The sequence below is a fragment of the Callorhinchus milii genome, unplaced genomic scaffold (assembly GCF_018977255.1).
Source record: "Callorhinchus milii isolate IMCB2004 unplaced genomic scaffold, IMCB_Cmil_1.0 Scaffold9, whole genome shotgun sequence".
Lineage (NCBI taxonomy): Eukaryota > Metazoa > Chordata > Chondrichthyes > Chimaeriformes > Callorhinchidae > Callorhinchus > Callorhinchus milii.
Window position 1 is genome coordinate 10,105,960 of NW_024704750.1, and position 13,720 is coordinate 10,119,679.

At 39.3% G+C, this 13,720-nt stretch overlaps 1 protein-coding gene across 1 annotated transcript in view; it reads left to right on the top strand.

Annotated features, from left to right (window-relative positions):
* Window positions 1-13,720, top strand: part of fmn1 (formin 1) — a 130,487-nt gene that overhangs the window by 114,063 nt on the left and 2,704 nt on the right. The window lies entirely within an intron of this gene.

A 13,720-nucleotide genomic window follows, 5' to 3' on the forward strand; every position in this document is an offset into this window, starting at 1 on the left:
ATATAGAACCACCTCCAGCAGTGCACTGGAGTGTCAGCCTTGACTATTAAGGCCAACTCCCAATATGAGGCTCAAATCCACAACCTTCTGATACAGAGGGATGAATGATAACATGGCAGTGCGGCTTTTGTTGCCAAAAATATAAATGAAAAAAAATTGTAAAAGAAAAAATGAATGAAGTTGACCTGCAGAATAAAATAAGCAATTAGTTACAAATGTAACCATTTACAATAGGATAATATTTATTGAGGTTTGACATTCTTCTAATGGAAGATAATGTTTGAGCCATTTCGACAGATCACTGGCACAAGTCCTAAATGTATTATCTCTCTCATTATTCATGCTCAATTCATAACGACATATGATTATGATTGTCTGAGTGATAAGAGTGATGATGGGATATTTTTGAAGACATGCCCATTGTAGCTGCTCAGATTTTATATTTTCCCAGACTGAATTCCTGTAACCTTCCCATAAAAGAAAAGAATTTGCACAAAGCTGGTCATGAGAAATTAATCAGAGAATGGTAAAATGTGTAGCGCTTGCAACATTGACACTTCAAATGATTAGTGGCATTCAAGTCAGTTCAAGAAATGGAACGCAGATTCAGCAAAGAGCAAGTGAAGTTCACTGTGTAAAATGTTTCAGTTAACTGCAACAAAAGTAGCTGAAACACATAAAGTGCACATGTTATCTCTCTAATGGGTATAGATACCAATCAGTATAGATAACTTCTAGATAAAGACTACCAAATTAAACAGTTCCACTCCTCCTGATATTGTATTTAGCAAAATACTACTGAATCAAGAATGGCTTCATACTGGCATAGCAGTATTGTGTATGGGACATAGAATCATAGAAATTCGCAGGAGGCCATTTCACCCATCAATTCAGCACTGACTCGCAGAATGTAGATTGGGTCTGCACTGGCTCTGAATCCAGCACAGTGTTATGAGTTAAAAATGGCTCTGATGGTTCTAAGTGAAAGGTTTCGGGGACAACGAGGATTGTAAAATGTTTGTGATTGCTTTATATTCAGTAAATTCACAGGATCTGCAAATTTTATCTGCAAATTGAATTTTAATGACGAAAATAGTAAAGGTGTTGCATCACCAAGAGTGGGTTGTTCCGGGATTGTAGCTTTGCCGGAATCAGGACAGGAAGATTTTGGAGCCCGAGCGGGTGGCCTGGGCTGGAAGTGGAGCCAAGCTGGAGCGTAGCCGGTAAAAACGTACAGTTCAGTTTTGTGCAATTTGATTAGCAGTCTCAGGCAGTACAAACTGTTCAATGTACAACATTCAACAGTTTCACAATATGATAATTCCCCACAATATTAAAGGTCATCTTTTTGCAACGCTTAAAAAAAATTATTTCTCAAGACAGAGGGAGTTAAAAGTTGGGAGTAATCACAAAATCAAGGCAGAAAGGGAGAGAGCCAGGAGAAGAAATGCAGACTTAGAAAAAAGGTGGGACAGAGCCAGAATAGTAATCATAAAGACAGGATGAAATTGGGAAAGGAATGATGGAGCTTGGATTAGAGTGAAACACAGCTGGGAGAAGAATTACAGAACCAGGGCAGAGGAGGATAGAGCCAGCAAATAACTAACGCAGCTTTGAAGAGAATGAATCAGAGCTGGAATAATAATCAAAGTGCTCAGGGAAGAGTTTAACAAAACCAGTATCGTAATCACAGAGCTTAGGACACACTGTCGTGGGATACAACCATGGACAGACAGACAGCATGGAGCAGAGCTGGGAGGGGAATCATGAAACCCTGGAGATTTGGGCAGATGAAGGGAAGGAAATCTATACAAAAAAGAGACAAAAAGTCGTCTCAGGAGACATGTATTTTGTAACAGGGATAGCAAATGATAGACAGAAAATAAATTCTTGAATGAAAAACAGTCACTGGAGATCATTTGCCATATTGCCAGTTTAGTTTCATTTTTATGTGACAATTGAGCAAAGACATGCTTCAGACTGAGTTTATAGTTCTGGCTCCACATCTCTTTTTCTTTTTTGTGGGTTCAACATAGGTGAAGCAGAACTCTGCTCACAGATACCTTAGCAAATGTGCAGAGCACCGCTAACACATGCTGCACGTTGGTCTTTTCATCAAACAAATAATTATCCAATCTATTCCATATTAACACCAAAGACCAATACAGTGGTATGAATATAGCTGGAGCTGGAGCTTGTCATGTGTTTCCCAACACCTTCACTGACAAAGGCTTCGGATACTACTTCCTAACCTCTTGAACTCACTTTCTTTAACACTACATCTCACCCTCAGTCTATCCGTATTTAAAACCCAGCTAAAAGCTTGTATCTTTCTCCATGCTTACAGGTGCCTCCCTCTCCCCACCCCTCTTTCTCCCTTGCTTGACATCCAAACCCATCTTTGTGATGCGCTTTGAGACTTTATCCTGAAATGGCGCTATATGAATGCAAGTTATTGTTGAAGTTTTCTTTATGCAGTAGCACTTGATTTAGTTCATTGAATTGGTACAAACTGACTCATTAATAGAAGAAGAATATTCCAGGGGAAGTAACTTCAACCTAAAGAACTCTCCACAGAAGCACGGTTCAAATCATGTCTATAAAATAACAAGAGAATACACAGTGATTCTGTTTTACTGATTTGAGAAACAGCCTGTTGAGAGCATGCCATATTAGTTCTCCCAGCCAGAAAGGCTTTATGTGAGTTGGTTTACAATTGATCAGTCCTTCTGCCAGTGTGCTTAGCAGATGTTAGACATGGCACAATGGAGCAATAAAAATATTTTGTATTCTGGCTTGACATGCATAGCGTTTTGGCATATTAACACGCCATTTTTAATATTGTGTTGCAGTGTAATTGCAGAACTGTCAGCAGTGTCTATAACACAGAGATATGTTTCTGGAAACCACACTGAATAGTAATGAAAAAGTCCAGTGTTCAAATGCTCACTCGGAGAGAAGACATGCTGCTTTCAAACTCAAATAATAATCCCTCCAAAAAAAAAAAGTAATAAATTGGTCATTTTCAATCCACGACTATTTGGGGGACACTGCTGTATGCAATTGGCTGCCGCGTTTCGTCCACAAACATACCGTCAATTCACTTTACAGTCTATCCTGTGAAGCACTTTGAGACGTCGAGAAGATGTGAAAAGTGCTATATCAAATGCAAGGATTATTATTTTTATTAGAATGAGCAAAAGTGTATCTCATCAGAAAACACTTTGTGAACAAATATCCTGAGTCATTTCAGAAACATGGCAGAAAGCAGCACATTTCAGAACACAAACCATAGAGCAGCTAGGGTCACATTGAATGATGTCCAATGTGACCGCAAGTGAACACTTTGTTTTGCTTCATATCTTCTCTCTTGAAGGTGTTTTACTTCTTTTCTCCAGTTTGTTTGGAGTGGAGATTCATTGGCACCAGCTAGTCTTTAGTATTTTCCCCCAAGTGCCTGATTCTTGACGGTGAGTGCCAGTAGGCAGACTATTCAGCCACAGAGCTAAGGTTGATTCTGTCCACACCAGATATTATATATACCCAATTTCAGCAGTGGTCCCTGATTCGCAATCTATAGCAGGAATGCTGCATGGTTTCTCATTCCTTAACATGGATTGTTAAGACCAACCACGGCCCCACTGCATTGATCGAATTCAGTGCCCACGGGTTCTTTAATGTCCAGCTGAACAGGGAGACGAAACCTCAGTTTAATGTCTCATCCAAAGGATGGCACCTCCAACAATGTAGTGCTCTGCCAGTACAGTATTGGAGTGGACAGCATGTGGAGTGAGGACTCTAGAGCTCTAAGTTCCCAACATGGAGCTCAAACCCATAAACCTAGTATTTTCATTTAAATCCGTCTTGTTTTTATATTCCTATCTTTTGACTTAGTCTTAGCTTAAAACAATAATGTTAATTTCTGTTTATAGCCATGATATGAGCAGAAAAACCTGATGCTCAGTCCCTACAATGTTCAGCCAAAGTGCAGAACCAACATTATAATGCTCAAGGAACAAAGTGGTAAGGACTGAAGAGAGAAATTGAGTTGCCATCAGCAGCCATCAGTGATGTGTCCCAAAGTAGCTTCAGCAGTGGCACTCACCACCTTTAAACCACGAGTCAGTCACCAAACATGTAAACCCTGCAGCAGGTAAACCCACACATGTTATATAAAATGAAACCGAATACTTTCATTTAGGGTCTGTATGAATAATCTATTAACAAGTGCAATTTGGAATAATATTCAATACCAATAGGTGAAAAAATTAATTGCTATGTACAGAAACTATACCTCAAAGAAATAAGGCAATCTCTACTCTCTTCTTTCCAAAACGTGTTCACAGGTTATGCTTGTAAACATCAGGCACATATGGTACCTATCTATAAATCACTTCCTGTTTTTAAGTGCCTGGCTGCATAAAATCTGCACAAAAGTCACTCTGAAATATAAGCCATACGTTATACTCCATATCAGTGGGGGATTTCACATGGAACTGAAACGCAGTAAATACTTCAGATTTGCCTCGAAGTCTATCTACAATTACAGTAAATCTTAAAGCAGTACTTGTTTACACACATGAAAGTGTAGCGGAGACTAGTTGTACTTTAAATCACAGGGTTTGATCAGAGACATGTTGGTCAAACCATAAATCATAAGCAACAGTTCTCCCAATGGCAGCACCTTGAGAGAGAAGTTGAAAAAATTATCATTCTGACATTTTATCATATGTTAAAAGTGATGTTAATTCAGGACGGTTGCATGCAATTAATATTATATTATAGATGCTAAATTCAAGTAACAATATTGCCAATAGTAATTTAGTGGACTCCTGTGGCTTAGTGGTTAGGCCACTCACCTCGCAAGCAAGAGGATCTAGGTTCAATTCTCAGGCAGGGCGAAACATTGGTCAAGTTTCCTTACTCCACACACCTCTGTTTACGTAGCAGTATGTAGGTACCCGGTTGTTAGTTGATTGGTGGATCAATTTTCCGGGGGTAATAATTCCTTAAAAAAANTACGAATTTGGTCAATTAATTCACGACTGTTTGTGGGACATTGCTGTGTGCAAATTAGCTACCATGTATGCCTATAAAATACACAGTTGCTACAGTTCACAATAAATCCGTTGAAGCACTTCAATACATTTCAACAAAGTGATAAGGTGCAATAATAATAATAATAATAATAATCCTTGCATTTGATATAGCGCTTTTCACGTCGAGAGGACGTCCCAAAGTGCTTCACAGAACACACTGTAAAGTGAATTTTACTGTATATTTGTGGGCGAACGCGGCAGCCAATTGCGCACAGCAATGTCCCACAAACAGTCGTAGATTGAAAATGACCAATTTAATTATTGTTTTTGGTTTTTTTGGAGGGATTATTATTAGGCGTGTGGAGTAAGGAAACTTGCCCAAGGTTTCACCCTGCCTGGAATTGAACCCAGGTCTCTCACTTGCAAAGCGAGTGCTCTAACCACTGAGCTACAGGACTCCACATCAAATACAAGATTATTATTATCGCTATTAACATGGTACAAAATATTTGAGGTTGAATTAATATTCAGGGGATGTGGTATGTGCAGTAAACCCTATGTAATGGCATATAAATTGGACATTTTTTTTGGCATCTCACTTAGAATGTGGCTTCTGAGCTATTAAACCCAGAATATTACATTATAACATGTTCCTCTGTATCTTTTTGAGTAGTCTGGCTGACTACTTTATGAAATGCATAGTCTGCCTAAGGTTTATCACGTCTTAATCAAACAGTAATGAATCAAGCCTGTTTGCCTTTTCTCCCCAAGGATTCCCCACATGGTAAAAGAACATTCAGAGTTTCTCTACTCCCGTTGCAATGTTTCACACTGATATGCTCATGGTACAGATTTATATTTCAGTTCACTTTTACCATATGGTTATGAGTGAGACTACCTGTTTAATGGAGTATCTGTATAGCAAATGGTACTCAACTGGACTTCTTAGCATTTAATATTTAGTTGCCCAGCTAATACATTCATAGCCTTGGGCTATTACCTTACTGTGTATATTTTTGTCTTGCAAGTTTGGAGGACAAAAATGGTCACAGCTGGTAACAAATTACCGTATGCATCAGTTTCTTTGAAGCATGGAACATAAACTTTATGTGTGTTTAACAAGTGTTTCTAATACCTTTCATATACAACTTCTAGAATTCCTTTTGGTATGCTTGTTTTTTAACCACAGTTATGCACATAAATTTTGTGTTAAATGCTATAAGCAGACAACCAATGATGCTTAAGCTATACATTTTACACAGATCTTGTGTGACTGAGGTGATTATTGGTTAGTAATATAACAATCTGGAAGGGAGTAGTTAAATGTGCTGATCCATGTAAGTTTTGTTTTTAGAAGCCAAATTTATATAGTTATTCAGCTCCACTGTGATTCTGTTGAAAATCTGTGACTTCCTCCTCACTTATGATCTCAGTTCCAAGTAAGATAGTATCCAGACTACAGGCTTTTCAGGTGATTGCAGTCATTATATTTTCCAGGCACAGTTGCCAAAAGTTACCAATTTGCCAAAAGTTGAAACATTTCCCTATAGGGAATAGAAAGCTCTTTTACCTTATTACAAGGTAGGCTAGGTACAATTCTGTCATCAAATGTGATACAAACCCCCCAAAATTTGGAAAAGAACAAATAACACATTGGATGTTTTTTTTGTAGTCTGACCAAGAATGGATAGGCCACTTTTTTTAAAAAAAACGCTCTATAAGCAAGACTTATTCCAAACTTTATTCCAAACTTAGTAAATTCATCCTTTTGCATCAAATATTACTGTCAAAATTACCTGTGATTAACATCCTTCAGAATCTGGCTGTAATAATCAAGGAACAAATCTTTCTCTTCAACCGTGCCTTCAGCTCCCCTCTCGACTCTCTACACCCTCCTCACTCCCTCCCTTCCCTCCCCTCACCCTGACCATTTCCCCCCTGCTCGGATCCCGACCCAACTGTCCAGCGCCTTGGGACGTCCTCCCGACGGAAAGGCGCTCTATAAATGAAATTTTGTTGTTGTTGTTGCAGAGCTTCATTCATCTTACTGTCCAGTTAGACCCCACTAAAACAGTATGTATCTGCTCCAACCCATATTATTGAAAGGAATAACAAATAGCTGAACTGATCATATTCCTATTAATATCACGTTCAGCATCTACTTTCCTGTGACAAAACACTGTTTACTCGCTCTTTGGTTGATTTTCAACTAGAAGCCAAGTACTGTGAAGTGCAAAATCTTTGTCGTCAGTTCTGGTCAATTGTATTTTACTATCATTGCACATGTATGCATTTACTGCAAATGTTTCCCAATTTACAGAAACTGCAGCCATGTAATTGTGCAAAGATTGTTCTCGAGACAATTCCAAGTTTACTCCTACTTATCCTTCAGCTGCCAAATCAGAGCAGACGCTTGACAAATCACCCTCTTCCCTTTCACAACAATAGTTGCAGAAACAAAACGGATGCTGCTGTTAGTGTGTTTGTGCAGAAGTATTAAAACACAGTGAATGTGTGTTCACCATGCTGTATTCACACTGGTAAACTCATTCTCAGCACTGGAGGAGCCTATATTACGGACCACTGAGTGACTTACAGTATACATCAGTATGCAGTCCTGTAACAAGAAAGCACCACATTTCACAGGCTGTGATTTCAAGCAGAATGAGGGCCCTGGCTTATTCAAAGCTGCAGTATGATTTCAGTAAATTGTATTTTACATTTGCAATATCCCTTGTAATACAACAACAATAACAAGATTACATTTATATAGCCCCTTTCACATCGGGAGGACGTCCCAAGGCGCTTGACAGTGTACAGCATTCCATACATGGAGTGCTTCAAAATTCAGCCTAGTGTACTGTGGTACTTTTTAACTTATTTGCTGTACAGACTAGGAGCAAAACAAATTAAATGATTTGGTTGATAAAACCATGGCAAAGTTGCTAATTTAACTCCTTACTGCAATTGCTTAGGTTCACATGAAAACAATGATCTACGCTTCTCCTTTAGCATAGAATTTGCTTAACTCGTATGACAAAACATCGACTTGTTATTGACTATAATTAGGATTAAATCACCTCCAATAAAGGAGACTGTAACAAGTGACTACTCTTTGCCTACACTGTAATAGAAGGGCAAATAAATTGTCAAATAATATTGGGCCCCTATTATTACTATCACAAACAATGGGAAAAGGAAACTTATGTATAATTTTTGAAACGATAGCCATGTGTATGAAAACAAGCAGGAACACATTCCTGTTACTTTGAACCAGGCTCACCAATCTGGAATAACAGATGAGGCATTATAACAAAATGATAACAGTGCTAAACCTATGACTAGTCTATTAATGCTGGGAATTAGCAATACCGCTTCCAACAGTAAAAGCGATTAGAAGCCTGATTTATATTCCCAAATACTAAATCACTTTGACCAGGATTGAGGCGAGTCAAGAGTATGCACAACTATGTCGACCTCAATAGTAGATCTTAAGCTTTTAATGTTCCTAAAGACTGTGTCTAAAGTTACTGAGGGGTTCTGTCTCTTTTATTTCTTGTAATGCTTGTTTCCTTATGCCATGTCTATTGCTTTCATCCCTTTGAATAGTGGAAGAATTTTGCACCTTTAAAACGTTTTTTTTACCACCATCTACAAAGTGGAGTCCTTCAGCCTAGTGGTCAGAGGACTCGCCTTGCAAGGACCTGGGTTTGATTCCTGGTCCGGATGAAATGTTGGGCAAGTTTCCTTACTTCATACGCCTCTGTTTACCTGGCAGTAAGTAGGAAACCAGTTGTTAGTCGATTGGCGGATCACTTTTCCAGGGATAATAATCCCTTCAAGAAAAGTAATGATTTGGTCATTTGATCCACAAAGTTTGTAAGACACCGCTGTGTGCAATTGGCTGCCACATTTCACCCACAAAATATACAGTCAATTAACTTCACAATATATTCTGTGAAGATCTCTGAAACATCTCGAAGATGTGATAAAGCGCTATATCAAATGCAAGGATTAGTAATGTAACTGAATGGGAATAATTAGATAACAACGGATAAAGATTTTAAGATTTATCTCAGCATTAGTTAATAAAGAGGCGGTAATAGAGGGGTATGGGATGAGGTTAGGGAGAAGGTTTAGGATAGGTGGAAACTCACATGGTGTATAAATACCAACATGGACTAGTTGGGGCTATTCCAATGCTATAGATTTTATGTAGTTTTATATGTGGCAGCAAGGCGACCTAGACACAAAGTAATCCTTGGAATATAGTCTAATATAGTGTTGCAAATTGCTCTTTCCCAAGTTTCCTTCATGCCAAAGTACAAAAAGGCAGTTGAGGTTAACTATATAAAAAAAATATTAGAAACAGAAGAAAGCAATAGACATAACTAGCAGATGGTAGTGAGAACAACATTCAAAGCAGAACTATTTTATTATGGCATATATATTTAATGTGTTTTTCACAAAAGAAGATGACAGACAAATGCCAGATCCAGTAAAGATGGCTAAAGTATATGTGGAATTAATAGAGCATGTTTTTGTTTTAGCAGAATCTTGAAGGATTACATTTGTAGAAAGTACCTTGGCCAGATGACATTCACCATACAATCCTTGTTGAATTGGAGGAGGAAATTGTTCATGTCCTAGTTCAGATAATTTATCATTTATAATCCCAGAGGATTGAGTTCAAGATCCTCGTCCTCACCTTTAAGGCCATCCATGGCCTTGCCTCCTCCTACCTCTCTGACCTGCTGACTCCTTACCATTCAGCAGGCTCTGGTCTGCTCCCATGTCTCCCGCCCGACCCGCCCTACCATCGGTAGCCAGGCTTTCAGCCTCTCTGAAACTCCACGCCCTGGAACTCCATCCCACGGTCCCTTCGCCTCGCTTTCTCTCTTGCCTCCTTCAAGGTCGGTCTCAAGAGCTTTCTCTTAGACTGTGCCTTTGGTCTCCCTCCCACCTCTCTGCCTTCCCTCACCCCTACACCACCCCTCCCCCATGCTCAGGCCCCGACATCTGACTGTTCAGCGCTTTGGGACGTCCTCCCGACGTGAAAGACGCTCTATAAATGTAATGTTGTTGTTGTTGTTATCTGGAGTAATACTAGACAACTGCAGAGTAGCAAATGTTACCCCAATATTTAAAAACACACACAAAAAGTACAAAATTACATTTATATAGCACCTTTCACGTCGAGAGGACATCCCAATATAAAGCACAAACCTGGTATCTACTGGGGAGAGAAATATACAGCTCATGCCTTAATTAAGACATGTCAAGTGATTTGGAGAGTAAATTAGAAATGGAATTGAAAAAGCAAACCTATCATTAACGAATATCTGAAAGTTCTGTGAGGAGTTAGCTCAGGTTTTTTGAGGACACAACTGGCTAACACAGGTTAGCTTCGACTGATAGTTTCAACTCTTCACACCTCAGGAATACATTTCTCCCACAAAATATACAGTCAATTCAATTCAAGGGGTATTCTGTGAAGTTCTTTGAGACGTCTCGAAGACATGATGAGGTGCTATATCAAATGCAAGGATTATTATTATTGCTGCTGTACCTCAAGATACCCTTTCTGAAGCTGCCTCGCTATGCAGCAGCATTTCCCGCCCTCTTTTCTCCTCACCTCTACAATGTTATGTGATCCACCACATTTTTAATTGAAATTATTATTTGCCAGGCATTCATCTCCCTCTCCCCACTGTTCCTGGTTAGGCGTGACCTAGGTATATAGGAATACATTTCACTTCAATCACTTGCTTTCAAGTTGCCTAACCTTAAAGGAGCATAGGTCTTAGTCATACATATTCATGTATAAACAAAGCAAACATTTATCAGATGGCTGGTGAAGGCCTCATTGGGGAAATCATAGGCAAAAATAATATACGCCATTGAAGTAAGATGACACATCAGTTTATTCTCACCTTTTATGACTCGGCTATTAACACATTCTGAGACTTGCGCTTGCCTGAGTCATTTATGCATGATTAATGGCGGTAACTACAATACAAAAGGATAAAAGGTCAACTTAGATCAGTGGAGTGCACTGCGTCTGAAAAGAAATATCCATAAGCAAATTGGCTTGATCTTATCAGTATTCTAGTGCTTGAGAAATGAATATGGATCAAACGTGCTCCTAAATAGAGCTAGCTTATCCTGACCTGTTTAAAGTGGACTCCTCTGTACTTACAAATCTAAACCTATAGTACTACAGGACATATTGCCACATGGAACTCCTTACTTTACCACCCTAATTATTTTTCGACTGCCTGGCGTCTTTTGATCTGCTGGTTCCACATACTGGGTGCCCAATTTAACACTTGACTAACAAGTAAGATCAAATAACAAGATTAAGTGGATAATTTTGGTAAACCTGCACTTGTATTTAGTTTCCCATTACTCATAAGTGGACAGCATTACTAATCACCGTAAGCTGCGTTCAGAGCACATATTTGTATAATTTTTTTTCAAATACCCTAGTCATAGTGCTGCGATACAGAATTCTCTATTCGCTGTGCTGTCACAGCAGAGTCACACTCCCCACACCTGCCTTCAATCAACATAGTTTGATTAAGCTGTGTTAATACCCAGATGGGCCTGTATATTGAGAAAGCAAACTTCATAAACTAGGGTTATTTTTGTTGGATTTCAGGAAATTGAGGGGCGATTTGATTGAGGTATCTCAAATAATACCTCAATCATCATTTGATTGATACCTCTTTCGCCCACAAAACACACAATCCTCCTGGCGTGAAATGTGCTGCATTATTGTATAATGTAAAATTATATTAAAATTAATTGTAAAATTAAATGTAAGGATTATTATTATTAGTGAAGAATATTAGCAAAGTAAACAGTGATGACTTTTCACTCCAGTTAGAGAATTCAGGACAAGAGGATGTAACTTTCAAATTAGTGAATTTGGAATCCAGGGAAAAAAACCTCTACATGAAGGCCGCTGAGAATATGGAAGAGCGTCTCAGAAAGTTACAGATACCGATTGGTATCTGTTCAATAGAGAGATGGCTAGGTATGAGGTGAATGGGGATATTCAGCAATATGAAGTAAAGGGGTTAAGGACCTGCTTCAACCAAGAATCACAAACAGAAAGGGAATTGCTTTTTTTATCCTTGCATTTGGTATAGCGCTTTTCACGTTGCGAGGACGTCCCAAAGCGCTTCACAGAACACACTGTAAAGTGAAGTGACTGTATATTTGTGGGTGAACGCTGCAGCCAATTGCGCACAGCAATGTCCCACAAACAGTCGTAGATTGAAAATGACCAATTCATTTTTGGTTTTGGAGGGATTATTATTAGGTGTGTGGAGTAAGGAAACTTGCCCAAGGTTTCGCCCTGTCTGGAATTGAACTCAGGTCTCTCGCTTGCAAAGCGAGTGCTCTAACCACTGAGCTACAGGACTCCACACAAGGTTCTGCCAAGCCCTTACTCTTACAACAACAACAACAACTTGGATTTATATAGCGCCCTTCACGACGGACAGTGTCTTAGAGCGCTTTACAGTAACAGATCCCGGGACCGAGCCAGGGGGAGGGGGAGGAAGGTGACCAAAGACGCGGTCGAAAAGAAAGGTCTTCAATGACAGATCATCCACTGACTCAACCAGTCTCCTTAAATCACTTAATCGATTGCTATAAGTGCCTTTGCCACAAAACGAAGAGTTATCTGCCTTCCTTCAAGGAGTGCTCAGCAATAGGAAGCTAGATAGTCATCTCGTAAAGTTTTACAGTTTTGGTATGTACTACACAGTGGTAATCATTTTAGATCTACCATCTACATAGAGCCAGCTCTGACATTAAGACATATTTTACTGTCTTTCCCTCCTCTCAGCTGGTTCTAGGTAGCCCTATGTCATGGTTGCTCAGGTAAAACCTGGCATGCGAATATATTGCTCATATTCAGATGCACACACACAGTCTGTATAGCTAGAAACGCACAGGCTGTACAGCCACACACACAGTCTGTACAGTCACACACGCAGTCTGCAGAGCTACACACACAGTGTGTGCAGCTACAGACACACAGAATGTACAGCTACATACATTGTGTAGAGCTACACACACAGTCTGTACAGCTACACACACACAGTCTGTACAACTACACACGCACAGTTTGTACAGCTACACATGCATAATCTGTACAGCTACACACAGTTTGTATAGCTACACACACAGTCTATGCAGATACACACACACACATCAGTACTGCCACACACACAGTCTATACAGCTACACATACAGTTTGCACAAGTAGACACACACAATTTGTACACGGGCGAAACCTTGGGCAAGTTTCCTTACTCCACACATGTATTAATAATAATCCCTCCAAAACAAAACAGTAATAAATTGGTCATTTTCAATCTACGACTGTTTGTGGGACACTACTGTGCGCAATTGGCTGCCGCGTTTCGCCCAAAATATACAGTCAATTCACTTTACAGCATATTCTGTGAAGCGCTTTGAGACGTCTAGAAGACGTGAACAGCACCATATCAAATGCAAGGCTGATTATTATTATTATATATAAATTATATTTTTGTAGTTACCTGTGATTTTGATACTGACTTCCTCAAAAACCTCATCTCTGTGATTGCTCCAAGACGTTATCCTAAGTGCAAATTGTTGTTGTTATTAATATTTAATGGTTTCTG